Source organism: Adiantum capillus-veneris, chromosome 30 (genome assembly GCF_014529385.1).
Source record: "Adiantum capillus-veneris isolate H3 chromosome 30, ASM1452938v2, whole genome shotgun sequence".
In the NCBI taxonomy this organism is placed as follows: domain Eukaryota; kingdom Viridiplantae; phylum Streptophyta; class Polypodiopsida; order Polypodiales; family Pteridaceae; genus Adiantum; species Adiantum capillus-veneris.
In genome coordinates this window covers 71,152,999-71,171,750 of record NC_140960.1, presented here as the reverse complement: position 1 = coordinate 71,171,750, position 18,752 = coordinate 71,152,999, and the positions used below count along the sequence as shown (strand labels likewise).

Here is an 18,752-nt window from a genome sequence, read left to right as displayed (position 1 = left end):
TCCACTTTTGCATCACTGGATTGTAAAGCATGCAAAATTGGTTGATTTTAGCCTCTAGATCTTCCGTCATCTTCTTCTCAACACCGAGATTGTACATGACAATCCCAGATATGCGCTCATCATCTATGGTTTGCCATAGCGTGTCCCGGGATTTATCAAATCCATTTAGCCACTCTCCAATGTACACTAGGGACTCTGATACCAGCCAACCTTTTGCCATGCTATCCTCCGGACGTGCCTTGTGACACACCGAGGCGATCTGGGGTGGGCAACAAGAAGAGTGGCCTCCAAGCACTCTTCTAGGCTCCCATGCTGCTCAATTGGGTTGGGGTTGGAAAAAACAACAAACACACACACAAACCCGCAACCTAACCCTACACAAATTCGGGGCACCACCTAGTTTTGGATGCGAACTAGGACGCGTAGAAAGAGAGAGAGAGAGAGAGAGAGAGAGAGAGAGAGAGAGATAGTGCTCGGGCTGCTTTGAAACGTATCGGCAATGATCAAGCAAACACAACTATATATTTAAGAAAGAGAGAGAAAGGGGGAGGGGGTGCTTGTTGCATTAATACCTTCTTACAAATCTGTCATGACAAATCAAAGTGAGATTAGTATTTGTTCAACATAGCTTGCGTAAATTTCACCACAACACATCACAAGAAAAGCCACCCCAATCACTGTCTTAAGGCCAGGGGAGTCCTCTCCACCCTGTCGCCTTCTTACAGTATGTGGGATTTATGGCTAGATTGATGACAACACCAGAGACAAGCTATCAAGAACTTAACAAAAAACACCAAGACACTTACGCATCATTGTTGTCCATTACTTCACGTTGGAAAGGAGACAAAGTATCCAAGCTTAGTCCAAATCCACCCTCCTTGATTCAGCAAATGTTGGGCTTACACTAGTAGGAGAAATGATAGATTTCCTACTCTCAATTGAATGATCACTCTCTCTCTTACAATGGCATAGAGTTCCCTTGCTAATCCCCTATTACAACACATGCACATGCATAAGGCAATGAGCTTCCACTCAAGAGCTCCTTCTAGAGAGGTTGAGCTTGGCTTCTCAAGCTATAGCATAGTGCTCTTGCTTATGGCTCCCCCTTTTGTGCTAGCTACACCCTCCTTTTATAGCAATTTTGAAGGCTAGGGTTACTCCTCTAACCATGGTTGGGTTAGATTTTCAGCACTTTATCTAATTTCTTTTGCTTGGAATTATCAAGAAGTTGGTGGGGAAAGAGAGAGGAGAGAAATGGAGGTGATAGGACTTTTCATAGTGGGTTAGTGTTAGGTGAGTTAGTATTAATTTACAAATGGAATTGGATATTTACAATGGGAGTATCCATGTAGGATACAAATAAGGAAGAAAAACTCTTAAGAGGTAAGAAAAGGTGGATTTCTTACAAGGTTGATGCTCCAAGTGTCTTGAGTAGGGCCAATTTTGACGCTTGTTGACGGTCCACTAGCTTTGACGGTACATTTTTTCTCCACTCTTGACCTTCCTTGAGAGACAAGGTAATTGAAGCTGAGTAATCAACCACCATGATGCTGTCTTTTAAGAGAAGAGGCTGAATTTTGTGGTTTTTTTGATAGATATGGGTAATTTGGAGGAGGAAAAATGAGACTAGGTGGTCAATTTTGGAATGGAATTGTGTGTGGGAGGTATGAGTTCACCATGGTTTCTCTTATTCTTCAAGGTTGAGGAGAAGGTGAGTAGGGTGCAGAGAGGAGTGGTGAGAGAGGTGGGGATGATGAGTGGAGAAGTGTGTGTGAAAGAGGAAAATGATAAAGTGGAAGAGAGAGTGTGGCTGCATAGCATGGGAAAACTGGGGTCCACTAATAAAATCATAGCTCACAGCTCGTAGCTCAAAAAAATATGAAAAACTTTGAGGCAAAAGTTCAGCCCACGAGCTACAACTTTTGTTTGTATCACCTTTTCAAATTCGGAGAGCAAGTGAACTTTACAAATTCAGCAAAACCGATCGTTTTTTTCCACTGCACAAGGTCCTTGTGGGGTCCTTCTTTGGATGATTCTTTTGAATACCTCCAAGAGTGAGCCCTCCATAGTACATGTATGCATGCCACCTACCCTTGACCTTATTTGGTAGGTCTATAATTGAAGATATTGTTGAGAGCATGATATAAGTGAATAGTACAACTAAGAAAATCAAATATTGAGGGGTCTAAAAAATATGTACATGTCAAATATAAATAATATAAGTGGAAAAAATATAAAGGGGTCAAAAGAAATCTCTCTCATTATGAGGCTACCATAAAAAGATAAATATTTTTGGTGTTCTAATTTTTTAGAAAAAAAAAACAAAATAGATGTAGGAAGGAAAAAATCACAATAGTGAAAAAATATACACATAAATAAAACTAGTTTTTTTTGGATTTTTGTTGGGGTGGAGTTACACCAAATATAAGAGAAGCTTACATGAAAATATTTCTATATCGAATAAAGAGTATGAAAAATGGTAAGAAAAATTGTGGTAATGGTGAGGCAATGTACATAGCATAAATAACACACACCTAGGTAGAAATATTTAAATAAATACCAAAATAATTATGAAAAAATCTTTTATTTAGGCTCTATATACAAAGAAATATTTTCATACGCATGGGCCATAATATACTTATATTTTTTATTTTTTTTATTTTGTTGGCTCAACTAGCCCAATGCCTAGCTAATTGAGGGTTTTTTATTTCAGTAAGGAGATATGGGAAAAGTCCCCTAACTCACACGCACCTATATACAGTGAAAGGGTGAGGGTAACCACAGTGTTTGAGTGATTTGATAGGGTGAGATAACTCACTATGGCAATTACAAAGAGCCGAAAAAATGGCTATCAACACATATCCCTTGAGCGTTTTCATGAAATTTTCTCAAAAGAACATCCATCTGGAATGTACTGTGCCAGCTATTTCCACCTCATCAACTATGTGAACAAGAAGATGCACCTAAATGGTTAGCATGGTAGTAGGAAAATGTTTCTCAAACATGCACACAACCTCCACAACATTTAGTTTGGTGAATGGTATGGAGTCTATGAGCTCTTGCAAGCACACACACACACAAAGATGGAGGCAAAGGATTGTACTTATTCTTCTTCACCAACTCAAGATAAGAGGTCTACAAAACATAAGGAAAAAATACAACATGAAAAGGAAACTAGTACAAAGGTCTAGTATGAGCCGCTAGTGAGTGAGGTGAGTAAGTGTGCCATCACTCTGGTAGGTGGACCAACTCGGTGTAGTCCATCTATAGTATCACTTGCAAATATATGCATATACACCAAGGTGCATCATTGATGATGATTGTCGGTGATAGTCATCCAGGAGTTGTACATGTTGAGCTTGACATCTCAACACTCTCCCTCAAGCTCAACCCCATCTCTTGTATGCTAAGCATCACTCAAAACCGTCGTAGCTTTGTCGCTCCAAGGCCCTTCATGAAGATATATGAAACCTACTCATTCATAGCCACGTACTCTAGGTCAATGTCTCTTGCTAAGAACATCTCTTTGATGAAGTGGTAGTGCACCTCAATGAGCTTTGTCCTGGCATGAAACACTTGGGATTTGTGTCAAGTGTATGCTGTTGAAGTTGTCACAATAAATGAAAACCGGCCTCTATACATGTACTCCAAGGTCATGAAGTAGAAACCCAGCCATGCTACTTCAAATGTTACCATTGTAGCACCCTTGTACTCTACCTTTGTACTCAAAAGAGAAACCGTGCGTTGCTTCTTGCTGCTCCATGTGATAGCAGCACTTCCAAGTGAGAACATGAATCCACTGGTAGACCTGCAATCATATGTACTACCATCTCAATCTACATATGTGTAGCCATAGAGCTGCAACTCCACATCAGTTCTATAAAAGTGTGTAGTCCAAAGTAGAACTTACATAGTGCAAAGTACGCCTCACTATATCCTAGTGTGGTTTCCTAGGAGACTGCATAAATTGACTCACCAATCCAATTGTGTAGTTCAAGTCTGGACATGAGATAGTCAAGTAGATCAAGCTACCCACAATCTTCCTGTACATGGTAGCATTATCAAGCACTTGACCTGCATCATTTCCCAATTTCAAATTCTGATCTTAGGGCATTGCAATTGTCTTACAATCAACCATACCATACTTTTTCAACATATCCAAAGAATATTTCCTTTGTGACATCCCTACACCTTCTTTTGTGCAAATAATTTCAATGCCCAAGAAATATTGCAAGTCTCCCAGAGTCTTTCATGTCAAACTCCTACATAAGTAGAGCATGTATGCCCTCTACTTCAACCACATTATCACCTCCAACAATCAAATCATCCACATAGATACATATTAGCACAATTCTTGCCTCATTCTTCTGCACATACAATGAATGATCTGCATCAGACATCTCAAAACACAATGAAATGAGGAATGTCACAATCCTCTCATATCAAGCTCTAGGTGATTTCTTCAGCCCATACAATGCTTTCTTTAACCTACATACAAGGTCACATAGCCTCATATTTGCATGACCTTGTGGCTACTCCATATACACAGTTTCCTCCAAGTCTCCCTTCAAGAATGCATTCTTTACATCCATTTGTTTCAACACCCATGTTAATGCGGTAGCCACTACAATAAACACATGAGTGGTAGCCATCTTAACTATGGGGCTAAACGTCTCCTCATAATCAATCGCATAGGTCTGTGCATAACCTTTGGCCACAAGTCTAGCCTTGTACTTGCTCACACTGCCATCAGCATTATGATTTATTTTGTAAACCCACTTACATTAAATTCCCTTCTTATCCTTTGGTAATGGCACCAATTCCCATGTTTCATTTGCATCAAGTGCAGCCATCTCTTCATCCATACCTTGCCTCCATTTTTCATCCTTGACAGCATCCTCAAAACATATGGGTTCTACTTCCTCTGTAATCTTCGCCATAAATGCGCAATGACAAGCCCTATAACTGTCATAAGTCAATCTTTTCATAGGATTTATTGCTCTTTCTGACCTGCATGGTCCAAGATTACTTCCAGGTGTCCTATTCCCTACTTGCATTCTTCTTGCACCCGGATTCTTCATAGAGGGTATGCCAAAATCCTCATCCAAACTCTGCTTAGAACTACTGCTATCGCCATCATCATAACCAACACTCAAATTTGGCAACTTAAGGGCATCATCAACTTTTTCCTTTCCTTTCCTTGATACATTTGAGGATTTTGCAAGACTCACTCTTTCACGTAACCTGCCACTCCATGGATTCTCCCCATGTCTTGCACTAGAGGAACCTTGTAGCCCACTCAGAATTTGTGATTGCACACCTGTATTTTCTATAGTCACATTCTCTCTTACATCAGCCCCCAAATCATCTTTCACATTAGCATACCAACCTGCCATTTCATAAAAAACAACATCCTTGCTCACCCTCACTTTACTCGTGACAAGATTTTAACATTTGTAAACTTTTTGCTCAAGGGAATAGCCAATAAATACACATTTTTCAGCTTTTTGATCAAGTTTACTTCTTAACTCATCCAAAACATGCACATAAGCAATACATCCAAACACTTTAAAATCTAATACATTTGGTTTTTCACCACTGAACTTTTCTTCAGGTGTCATATCATGTACTACAGTAGTAGACGTCTTGTTCATAATGTAGACACTTGTGGAAATAGCCTCATCCCAATAGCAATGAGGCATGTTCCCCTCATTCATCAATGCTCTAGCCACTTCTGCAATGTGCCTGCTCTTCCACTTAGAAATACCATTTTGCTGCGGAGTATATCTGCATGAAAACTACCTCTGAATTCCTTACTTTTACAAAAAACCATTGAATTCGTTGGAGAAGTATTCTCCCCCTCCATCTAGTCTCAAGCACTTTACATAGTTCCTAGTCTGTTTCTCAACCATAACTTTGACATTATGAAAATGCATAAACACCTAATTTTTTGGCTTCATGAAGCAGACCCATACCTTCCTTGTATGGTCACCAATGAAACTCACATAGTATCTACATCCACCCATAGATGCAGTCTTTGTCAGACCCCATACATTTATATGCACTAAATCCAATGCATTCTTGCTTACATGCTTATCATGAGGAAATGATGCTTTTGCATGCTTCCAAATTGACAAGCTTCACACACTTTTTGCATTTCAACAACTTGAAACATCGATAAACCTGTAACCATCTCTTTAATATCGATCATTTTAATCTCTATAAATTTACATGTATGACGAATGCGTTTGTGCCAAATCTCTATATTTGGAACAACACCTGCACCTCGTGCAAACATGACAACATTCACTTCAGGCACATTTACATCCAAAGTAAACATTCTACCCACTTTCTTTTCTTGTGCAACTAGCCTTCCATCCTTCGTATGCTCTTTGAAAAGGAGACCTTCGGAGTTAAACCTGACCTGTAAACCCTTCTCAACCATTTCCCAACAAAACCAGGTTCTTTATAATGTTAGGTACATGCAGTATATCAGCAAAATATTTCACTTTACCATCTGTCATAGACAATGAAATATTTCCTGTTTACATAATAGGATGTGCAATATCATCCTCAATCTCTACATAACCAGGACTTTGTAAAGTCTGCATTTTCTTAAACCATCCACCATGGCTGGTCATGTGATTCAATGCACCAAAATCCACATACTAGACATTATCACTTGATTTTTCCACATTTGCAGACATAGTATTCAACATGTGTTGCATCACAAATAGCCTCTCAGGCTCATCTGCATTCCTATTAGTGGTTGCATAATTGTTTTGCTGCCTCCTGTCTGGACAGTGACGTTCAAAGTGACCATGTCCTCGACAACCCCAACATACTACATTGTTGACCACCATCTGTGTTTTGACCATGATTGTTGTCCTGCTATTGTGCTTGGTTGTTGCCTCTTCCTCGGCCTCATCCACGACCTGTACCACGTACTCTTCCTCTTCCTCTGTTGTTGAAAAGAACCTGTTTAAAATTGTTTCCACCCTGCGTAGAGGAGTCTTCCTCAAGTTCCTTCTCTTCCACACTCAATAAGGACACCAAATCTGTAAACGAGGGAATGTTATCTCAAAGATGGATGCCAATTTTGAACTGTTTGTACTCAAGACCCAAACCTCGCAGACTGCTTCTACTTTATCACCATCTTGACTGTAACACCAATCGATTGTTCTTTATCTTCATCAAATAGTCATTGATGGACATGCTTTTCTTCTGCATAACATTCAGCTCAGTCTTCAATTGTAGCTTCCTTGCCTTTGTGTTGGTCACATCCACCAATGACAACAATGTGGTCCAAAACTCCTTAGGAGATTGAGCATCATGTATATACCCGATCATAGTGTCATGTACACTAATAGAAAGCCAATACATGACCTTTTGAGCTCCCCGGTTTCAATCTTTAAATGTCTTAATTTGAGTAGTTGTCGCACCTTCCTCTGGCAGTAGTGGTGCTACCTCATGCTCTCCATCAATGCAGTCCCAATAACCTTTGCACATAACGAAGTTGTTCATTCTAAACTTCCAAGCATGGAAGTTGTTCTTGTCCAGCCTCTCACTGACAAACTAGTTAAGCCCATCATTGTTGGACGACATGTTTCCAACCCTTCACACAGTCTTCGAGCACCTTGCTAAAAATAGTCAATTACCACATGTAACCACAATCTGCATACATACACCTGTTTCACTATCCTAAATAGTGTTTGTGCACACTGCAACCAAACCAAAGCTTTCTGCACCACATATATGTAGATATGAAAAATCTCAAACCTCAACGTTTCTCAAGGGGGAAAATGAGGTTAAGCATCAAATTTGAGCTCAATGGGAACTTTTCACAAATTTAAGAATTTTTCCCAACTCGAATGGGCATTTTGGGGTATGGCTGATGAGTGACTTTGGATGCTCCTAAATTATGGTGATGAGAGTCGCAATGGAGAGACCACATTGTGGTTGGGAGAGGAAAGTGTGTGGTCTAAGTCATGGCTAAAAATGTGAGTGAAGCAAGTTCGGATGTGACCAAAACATGACCACTCTAGTAGTGTCTGGTACTGAGACTCTTAAACTTCAAGTGAGCATAATGTACACAATTCATTTGACTTATCTCCATTCCTTCAATGCCTTATCTTGCATCAAAGGGAGTGGGAGATAAGACGAATGGCTGCAATAGTGTGTATTGTTGACAAGGGGAAATTCTCAACCATGTAATGGTGAGTACCATTTCCTCTTTCAGCAAAGAACTTGGTTTTGTAGTTGGGGGCAATATGGGTGGCGTAATGTATGAAGTGTTACCTACCAAATTTCTCCTGAGCTGTAATACATTGGCGTTGTAGAATAGATACATTCTCTTGGGAGTCAATTGAGGCATCATGTAGCAAGTGTAATGCATCCCACCCATCTCCCAAACCCCTTCTTTATTTCTTGCATCCATCTCGTGCTCAAGAGCTTACTGTTATGTGTCTTTTGAACATTTTTGCTTGCTTCCCATGCAATTATAGGAAGTTCATGTGAGGGGGTTTGATGCATCTTTATCATGTACTCTAGAAACCTTTACACACCCATGACCTCAAATGGAAGAGAACCTGACTCAAGAAGTAGGAGCATATATGGTGTTTGTGTCTTAACTTGGAGAAAGTTTGTAAGAAAAAACTTTTTGACATTCTCAAACTCTTTCCAAGTAGACTTTGAGATGCTACCACCCCACACTTCATAAAGAAGAACTGGTGTAAGAAACACTTGATGTTTCTCGCATTACACATGTTCTCAAATGCATATTAGGATCTCTTTCTTGCGCTTCCGAACAACACATAGCACATCCATGCCACTTGTGATTGGCCGAAACCTCAAGGCCAAGGTATTTAAGGCTCTCAACAACTTCAAGTGTCTCATTGTTGTACACAATGCATGGCTTCTCTTGGTGGTTGGTTTTCACAAGAATAAACTTTGTCTTGGATTCATTCACAACTAGCCCACTATGAAAGCAAAATCTCTCAAAGACAACCATAAGCTTTTGTGAATCCTCTAAAGTGTGTCTTAGAAGCACTAGGGTAGAGGAGCCAGTTTAGAGGCACCGAACTTGGGCGACAGATTCCCGATCATCTACAACACCATTTCGATCGTGGAAAGGCGCAAATGGAAGATCTGCATAGTACCTCTCTCCAGTAGAAATCTGAGCACGATCGGCAGTTCAATGACGAGATCCTGGAATGTCCTTTGCCTGTTGTAATTTCGATGATCAACTATGAAAACTCATTTGATGTGCATGTGTTTGTCCTTATCTGCATGTGAATGCACTCTAACTCCAAATCAAGAGTTGAAACGCGCCCGGAATGGAAATTTGGCTGCACAGTTGTAGTCCAATCGATTGTATACAAACCTGACATGCACACTTTCCAAGCGAAATCACCTGAATTGGAGATCGTTGATGATGGCTCTCGGGAATACCGAAGCCGCTTCCTAGGCTGCTCATGCTTGCTTCTCCAAGCTCCTCAGACACAACGAGGTTCTGATACCATGTCAATACTTAGAGAAGGAGAGAGCTTGAGCTCTTGCAATGACACACACACACACACACAAAGATGGAGGCAAAAGACTGTACTTATTCTTCTTCACCAACTCAAGATAAGAGATCTACAAACATAAGGGAAAAATACAACATGAAAAGGAAACTAGTACAATGGTCTAGTATGAGCCGCTAGTGAGTGAGGTGAGTAGGCAAGTGTGCCATCACTTTGATAGGTGGAACAGCTTGGTGTAGTCTAGCTATAGTATCACTGGCGAAGATATGCGTATCCACCAAGGCGTGCCAGTGATGATGATTGTCAATGATAGTCATCTAGGAGTCGTACATGTTGAACTTGACATCTCAGCACAAGAAACAAAACAAGATGTGGCTATACAAAAATCAAGCAATGCAAAGGTCAGTCCTGTTGTGGTATCTTTGAGGGCCAAGATACGGGATGTAGAGATGGAATTGGGCTATGCAAACATCGAGGCCAAGTGCCAAATATAACTACAATTCAAAATCAAAACATTGAAGGAAACACTAGATGCACTTGGTATTTACACAAGGATGAGCCTATGATTGCTCGATATGATTGTGCTCACAGTAGATCAACAATAATATGAGAAGGTGGAAAATCTCAATTCTCCCCTTCCGTAGCAGAGTGATTGTTGAACTCTTCTTGAAAAGACTAGTGGTAGTCACAACCAACGGTCTTGCACTACCTCCTCAAGTCCCCTTGGGTATTCTAGAAAAAGTGCATGACACTTGGTGGCAGGGTTTATGTGGTGGACACACTCTGGCTCTTTGCCATTGTTGGCTCAAACGCAAATTTGAATGTGTGGCAATCTCATCTCCTCCAAATTGAGTTCCTTAGGGCCAATGAAGATTGTATGTAGCAATTTGAGAGAGGTACTCCACCCCCAATTTGTGCTTCTTCAACATCAACACCCTTATAGCCTACTCACTAAGGAAATGCCCTATGTCAGTCGGAGTTTTTTTAACCATCTCGATTGCTTGGCCGACAGGCAATTTCCTTTGTGGATGTAAGCACACGAGGTCGCAAGGAACCCAGATCCCTGCATAGCAATGGCATATTTGACGATGTGCTTCCTCCATGAATTGTTAGGATTTGGATCGTGCTAGCTATGGTGGATGAAAGAGAAACATGGTGCAAGTGTGTGAGTGTGTGTAAGCAAGCTTATCACTCAAGTGAATTAGGTTCCAAGATAGATTAGCCTAGACTCATAAACACAATCTTGAGTATTGACTTAGCTTAGCACAAGCTCACCATAGACAAGCATGTAGTGAAAAATGAGTTGTTGTTTATTGATTCAAGAAATGAGCTTTAAGTAGCTCTACAGCCTTGCTCCACAGTATGTGGGATAAATCCACTCTCCTCTCCTTGACTCACACCCTAGGACAAAGCTCACACTTTACAATCCTCCCCTTGAGGTTTGGACTAAGACAAGATATTGAAGATGCACGATCCTCACAGGCTAACAAAATCCACACAGGATGGTGATATCCACACAGGAAAATAAAGTCCACAAAGGATGGTGATATCCACACAGGATGGTAAAATCCACACAAGAACAATCCACAAAGGATGGTGATGTCCACACAGGATGATAAGCTGGTATCCACACAGGAAATAGTCGTCCCCTACAAGTAGACAGTCTGCATCTTCAAAATGGGTCTTCCCAAATGCTACCTTCGTCTTTGTCCTTTTTGTCTTCTACTATGTGAGCTGATCCTCTGTCAGGTCTCTTGCCTTCGTTGCTTCTACTGCTGCTGCTTTCTCCACTACTACTGCCTCCACTGGAGTAGCACCAAGAAGGAGGGTGTCCTTTCCTACCACATTTGTTGCAAGGTTTGTTTGTGTAGCAATCTTTCGCTACGTGTCCCATTATTCCACATTCATAACACTTTCTTCCGTTTGTTGATGTTGATGGTGAATATCTTCCCCTTGAAGATGTTGCGATGAAAACTCCTCCTGATGGGGTGAGTGAACCTCTTTGCTTTCTTTCTTCTTCTTGGATTGAGTTGATTACATCTTGAAATGGTGGTGCTGGTTCCTTTTCTTCAAGAATTGTGACTAAGTGGTCATAAGAAGGTGGAAGTGCACTTAAAAGTATAGCCACTTTGTCATCTTCTGGTACTTCAACTTGGATGTAGGTGAGCTGCATGACAATGCTCTTAAGCCTATTCACTAGGCTAGTAATATCCTCCCCTTCAATCATGGTTACTTTGTAAAGCTGTCTTTTAAGACTGACTTTGCTTCTTTTGGCTCTAGCTCCAAAATTACTTTCTAGGACATGCTAGGCTTCATGTGCATGCTTACATTCATCTATGAAATGCACATAGTAATGATGCAAAGAAGTGATGATAATTCCCAATGCTTCTTCGTCTTTGGCCAAATTTTGTGCACTTGCTATGAGTGTAGATGCCCTAGTGTGCACTCCATCGGGTTCGGCTTGTTGCTCGAGGGCAGTGCTAATGACAGACCACAAACATTTTTTCATGAGATAGCCTCTTAACTTCGTTTGCAAGTGTGAAATCCCTCCCCATTGAATTTATCTATTCCCTTGTCCCCCATTTGTGCTAATAGAGGGGTCTTAGCTTAGGAGACTCTCCTAGCCAGTGTCTGCCTCTTTACACTGTGCACAATTGATGATAAAAAAATTTAATTTGCAAAATTGTGCTTGGTTGCAAGATCTCAATTTTAATGTCACTTTAATAAAAAATTCTCTCAATGTGAAGTACCTCTTCACTCGAGGTGAAGTCACCCTTCACAGCTTTGTTTTACCTTGGCCTATTTGGCCTGGAGATTCCTTTTACAAGGTCGGGGATAGTTGCTTGGTGATCTCTTGAGGCCAGGAGTAATTGGAGCTTTTCACCTTTTAGTTGCTTTGGCTTCTTTGTAACTGAAAACAACCTCCGATCATGGGCCTTTTTGATTTATGTGGGATGTGCAGCTTAATCGGGAACTCTAGGCCCGTGGGAAGAGCTCCTTGTGAAGCCGAAAGGGCCCCCAAAGTGGTAGGTCGTGGGACAGGCGGCTAATGCAAATGGGCAAGGCGGGCCTCAGCAGGCGTGGGAAGGGGGCCTAAGCGGGGCGGACCCAAAAGGGTATCAAATGTCATTTGGCACCTCAGTTGAGGTCCGCGAATGAACGGCGGGGGCCAGGCGATGGTGGCCGATCGGACAGGCAAGAGGGGGGGGGCGCCAATCGAACGTCGGTTTTTACTGCCCTGCGACGACCGGCCGGTGGCTGCGTTTGTCCGGAGCCGAAAAGTGAATCAAATGCAGCTGACCGCCGAGCTTAAGTCCGCCAACATGCCGTCATGCGCTTGCTCACGCCAAAAGGGATTCCCTTTAGCCTTATTTAGGCAATGGTCCCACCGACTCCTTTTTAAAAAACCCAACAATAGATGGAATGCATTAAGTGCTCCTTCCTCCCCACACACACACACACACTTAGAAATCTTATTGAAGGCTAGAAATCAAGCTTGCAAAACAGTGGGTTAAAGGCTACAAAGCTCTATTTTGGTGAGATTAATTGAGAAGCCTTTTGAGCTCGGATTGCAGGGCTTGAAGGCTCTACGGAGAGCTTGCGTCGAGCACTTCGAGATGAGGTCAATGTTGTTAGGCGATTGCAAAGGTGGAGAGATTAATTGGAGGTGCAAATTACTAGAAAATTGACACAAGAATGGCTTACAAATGCAAAAATTGAATGCTAATCTTCTCCCTAATCAAGCCTATTTAGCCATGGAGGGTAGTGGCCTCTTGGGTGTGCCAAGGACATGCCCACACATAGCTAGATTAGTGCTTAATTAGTGAGATACGCAACTTAACTATGAAACTGTTAATGGGCCGTGACAACAATTATGTAATGCTAATTGATCTAATGGAGATGCTAATGATTAACACACGCTAATGCATGATGACAACCCTAGCTAGCACACCATGGCTCTGATACCAAATGTTAGGATTTGGATCGTGCTAGCTATGGTGGATGAAAGAGAAACATGGTGCAAGTGTGTGAGTGTGTATAAGCAAGCTTATCACTCAAGTGAATTAGGTTCCAAGATAGATTAGCTTGGACTCATAAACACAATCTTGAGTATTGACTTAGCTTAGCACAAGCTCACCATAGACAAGCATGTAGTGCAAAATGAGTTATTGTTTATTGATTCAAGAAATGAGCTTTAAGTATGTGGGATAAATCCTCTCTCCTCTCCTTGACTCACACCTTAGGACAAAGCTCACACTTTACATGAATGCCACAATCTCTACAAATGCATCACTATGGAGATAAATTGTGGCAGCAAGGTCAAGGAGAAGAGTGTAGCTTTACCTTTCCCTTGTAATTAGTATCCTCAAGGAAGAGTGTAAGCGCAATAGAGGGGTGGGTGTGGGTAGAGGGGCACTCGTAGAGGCAATGGATGCATACATGTTTGGTTTTGAGAGTGAAACAATAGTGGAAGAGCTCATGGATTGTGAAAGTGAAAAATGAGAATGAGTTCCTGAGATCCCCCTTTTATAGTGGGCTCATTTTTTTTAAAAAGGACCAAAATAGATACAAAAATTTACCATTTTCAAGTGGGTAGTTAGATCACACAAGTGCAATGGAATTTCATATACACAAGGCTGAAGCTTCATAATGAAGCCAAGATTTGGATACTAAAATGAGAACAAATCGTACACAATACAATTACAAGGCTCAAAAAATCATATTCTTATTCCAATATGTACCAAAGTTAGCATGTCGATTACAAGGGGATTTTTCCAAAAACATAAGAGGAAACAAAGCAAACATTCCACATAAAGTGAGCAAGTGAATGTGAGTCTTTGTAGAACCAAAAGGCTTTTATGAAAACATCTTCACCCTATGATCTTGGAGATGAAATTGAGTTTCTTGAAGGTCCTTAAAGCCCATGATGGCTAAATGTTCTTATACATTGTTGAGAGTTCAATGCTTATTCAAAAAGTTAGCTTCCAAAACATCATGAGGCATCATCATCATAATTTCAAAGAAAGAAATATCTCTCTCAGCACGTTGTAAAGGAATCCACACCCCAAGTTTTCACATCCAGTAATCATAGTAAAATCATATGTACAATGAGGTGAGGGATTTCAAATAGTGCATCCCAATTCTTGATGCTTCAATCCTACAATGGTGCCTATCTCCATTGTGTACACCCTCCATAAACCACAATTCTCTTTTAATAGTCTCTCCAAATCCTCATTGTGTACATACTTTCATACAAACATAGTGGTAATTTCCACAAATGCAAGCTCTTGAAATATATGCATAAAACAAAGAACATGAAAACACCAAATCAATCCCACAAATTTAGAATCTTTAGTGTATTCTAAAGAGTTTTGGGAACTTAATATTACCATGTTTTTCTTCAAGGATGCTACCAACTATAAATCTAGCTATTGGCTACTCCAAACTTATTTAAAAAGATAAGTTGATGGTTTCAAGCTTTCCATAACCATGCATAGTAGTACTTAGGGACAATATAGAATAAAGTTCTACTTTGAATCAACTTGGTTGAACAAAGGTATGCAAAAACTATTGCTCCAATATTCACATGTACAACGCTAAATGTACCGAACACGCTATGAAGTGGCTAGTCCTCCACCAATCTAAATGAAAATATGAGTACAATAGCAAGCAAACACATAATTATGCAGCCCAAAAAAAAATTCCAATGTAGCTCCACACTCAACTTTGTGTTGTCAAACAAAATACTCACAATGTGGTGGGAATCAGGCAGGTTTTTGTAACAACATGCTTCACATTGAAAAAACATGTTCTACAATGGCTACGGTTCCCTTGCCCTTGCAATTCTTGAATCCAAAGAGCCTTCCTTTCCAATGAAGGTCCAATTTTCCATGGTTTCAAACACAATGAGGGCCAGTACACATGGTTGTAGCACCTTTGATGAACTTTGTGTTGAGGCATAATAATCTCAGTGATCTGATCCTTTGGTCGCCTTTGTGGAGTAGAGCTTGCCATGTATGATGAGTAATCAAAAGTAGTAGTAAGAGGAGGACCTTGCTTGGTTTTCCATGACAAGTGGAGAAGGGGGATGAGCTTACTCGGTGTGGCAATGGAAGGTGGGAGGGGGTGAAAAGGGGGAGGAGCTTGGTTGGTGCTACAATGGAGGTAGGAGAAGGTGGACGACCTTTCTTGCTGTGGCAATAGAAGGTGAAAGGGAGAGGGAAGGGAGAGGAGCTTGGTTGGTGCTAAAATGGAGGTAGGAGAAGGTGGACGACCTTTCTTGTTGTGGCAATAGAAGGTGAGAGGGAGAGGAGCTTCCTTGGTGCTGTAATGGAGGTGGGAGTAGGCTCATAGAGAGAGAGTGTTGGAGTAGAGGGTAACAACAATTGAGGGCTTGGAAAATTGGTTCTAGGGAGAGAAAATCACCACTTAGCTATGGGATAGGTCTTAGGGGTTTTGAAGAAGAAAAAGTAAAGCATTGAAAATTTTTGGAAAAAAATAAAAAATTTTGGGCTTTTGGGTGCATGTTTTTTATTTTTTGAGGTCAAAAATGCATTTTTGAACTTAAAAGAGTTTTGAAGGGAATTTAAAGAGGGAAAGTGTGCTGAAAATTTTTGACACTTTCAAACTTTTGAGGTATTTCAAAAACTAGGCAAAAAAGGAGGAGAGGTTTCAAGTAACCCCCCCCCCCCCCCCCCCCCCCCCCCCCCCCCCCCTTCTCTTCCTCTTCCACCCTACCCCACCTTTTCACTAGGTACGAGGCTATTACAAAGTGTAAAACTACCTTGTCCCCCTAGTGTTTTGATACCATCCTCTTTTTATTGGCTGGCCTCTAATGAACCTTAATCCTAGAGGGACCCTAAAGGGTTCATATTTTTTTAAATGCTATATAACAATAATTGCCAAAAAAAATTACCACCTCTTTTTCTTGTCGGGGTAGGCTCACTTGACTCATAGGGTACTTGAAACTCTTATGCTCCATTGGAATTCTAAAGAGCAATTCTCCATGCTTCCATGTCTATAAGGCATATAAAATTAGTTAGAAGCTCTTTTTCATAAATGCTTAAACTCATATGTTCTAGCATAGGCTGTCATAAAATCTAATATCTAGCTTTATCCAAATGATTTTCTCATGTTAAACTGATCATTTAATATGGGGAAAGAAAAGGGAAACAAGAGCTAGAATATAGATATGTGTTTTTAGGCCAAGCTCAACACGGGGCCAAAAGGAGACGATTCCATATCAGCAAGGGCTCACAAGGAGATGGTCTACTAAAGAACAATGTTTTCATCTTATAAGAATAATAATATTTTTATTGAGAACAAATTTAAGTAGTATGCATGCTTAGACTCATGTCTGTGTTGAAACCGTCTCTCAAACACCAAGTAGAAATTGTCACTCTACTTTGGAACTATGATATGGACTAAAGAGAAGCTACGTCTCCCAAGCATCAAATGGACTAGTCATCCATTGTGGAATGATGTCGTAGGGTAAAAAGGGATCCTCTACCCCCTATGAAGAATGGACTAATGACCAAGACTTTATCTTATCTACCTCATAGTCAAGGAAGACTATGGTTTCAAGGGAGAGGTAATGTCATAAAATCTAATATTTAGCTTTACCCAAATGATTTTCTCATGTTGAACTGATCATTTAATATGGAGAAATAAAATGGAAACAAGAGGTAGAATATATGTATATTTTTTAGAACAAGCTCAACACGGGGCCAAAAGGAGACGGTTCCATCTCAAAAAGGGTTCACAAGGAGATGGTCTACTGAAGAACAATGTTTACATAATGGAGCTTGGAAGAATTTAGGGTTATCTTTATTAAAAGACCTCCAAAGTTTAGTGTTAAAATTCCTCAGACCTGCCTATTCTTGAGGTGCTTGATGATTAAAGTGCATGATATGCTTGCTAACTAAGGTGCATGCTTAATCTAGGCAAGTGCTTGATAGGTCAAATCCAATCCCTACAAGTAGGGGGCGAGTTCTTGAGGCTAGGAGGATGAGAGAGAGAGAGAGAGAGAGAGAGAGAGAGAGAGAGAGAGATCCCATACTCTTTCTAATCCCATGCTTGTGGCTAAGTTTCTTGCGGTTCTTAAGCATGCTGGGGTCCAAGGTTCTTGAGGGCTTGAAATTCAAACCAATGCCTACAAAGGAGGGGCGAGCCATGGAAGTAGGGGGTGGGGTTGAGTGACTACTCCCTCACCCAAAGGGCATCCCTTGCTCAAAGAGGCAAAAGGGACACATGTCAAGCCCCTAGCTAGGTTGCCCCCATAGTGTGCCTAAGGCCTATTGGATGGCCTTGAGAGGGGTCCAATGAGAATTTAACTTCATTAATTAATTGTTTAATCTTTATTCAATCCCTGTCTCTCTCAAAGGGGAAAGGAGGAAACTTGTCCAAAGGCTACCTCTATTGCTAGTTATAACCAAGGCTTGTGATTGTCTTGAGAGAGCCAATGAGCTTCCTTCATTAGATACAAGAGGGGTTTGACCCAAGCAAGAAGGGGGTGTTCTTACAAGATATACACCCCTACACACACACTCTCTCTCTCTCTATCTCTCTCATTGTGTGATGTGCTAAGTGCAAGAACTCCGTCTCCTTGTCCAAGCTTGTTGAGAAATTGAGAGCCTACACCAACACTCTTGTCTATGGAATGCAAAATCCAAGAAAGATCCATGCTTCAAGAAGATGTTTTTTGAAGGGGGAGTCAACTCCAAGTAAATCCGGTCCTCTATTTTTGTCAATTTCTTTGACTCTCACTCTCTTTTACAAGTATTGTTCATGCCAAGATAACTAGGAATGAATGGTTATGTTGCTATCTCTAATCAAGTAATCTTATTATGTTCATAATGAATTCTCTTAAAGAAATTCTCATTACAATTCTCTAATTTCTGCTATTCTCAATGTTACGAGTCCAATTTCATTACATTAATATCATAGCTATTGGTTTCTCTTTTATTTCTTAAGAAGAGAGGTCCTTAAGTTGTCCATGAAAGGTTGGATCTGTTCATTGCAAGAGGGTAAGTGGGACAAGGATCTATTAACTTGGTTGAAAAGGACTTAGTTTGAGGTACATCCTTGGGAACTATAGACTTAATAATGGAGTCTTTTGGGGCTTGCCTTTGTCTTAACCATTATTGAGCTACTAGCAAGCTCAACAAGAACCATAATCAATCGAGCAATGTTAGACCCTCTCCACTTTTCTTTGCAATCAATAGTCTC

At 40.7% G+C, this 18,752-nt stretch overlaps 1 pseudogene; it reads right to left on the bottom strand.

The window, feature by feature from the left end:
- Positions 1 to 3,588: 3,588 nt before the first annotated feature.
- LOC147418166 (uncharacterized) lies at positions 3,589 to 9,475 on the bottom strand (annotated as a pseudogene).
- Positions 9,476 to 18,752: the final 9,277 nt, after the last annotated feature.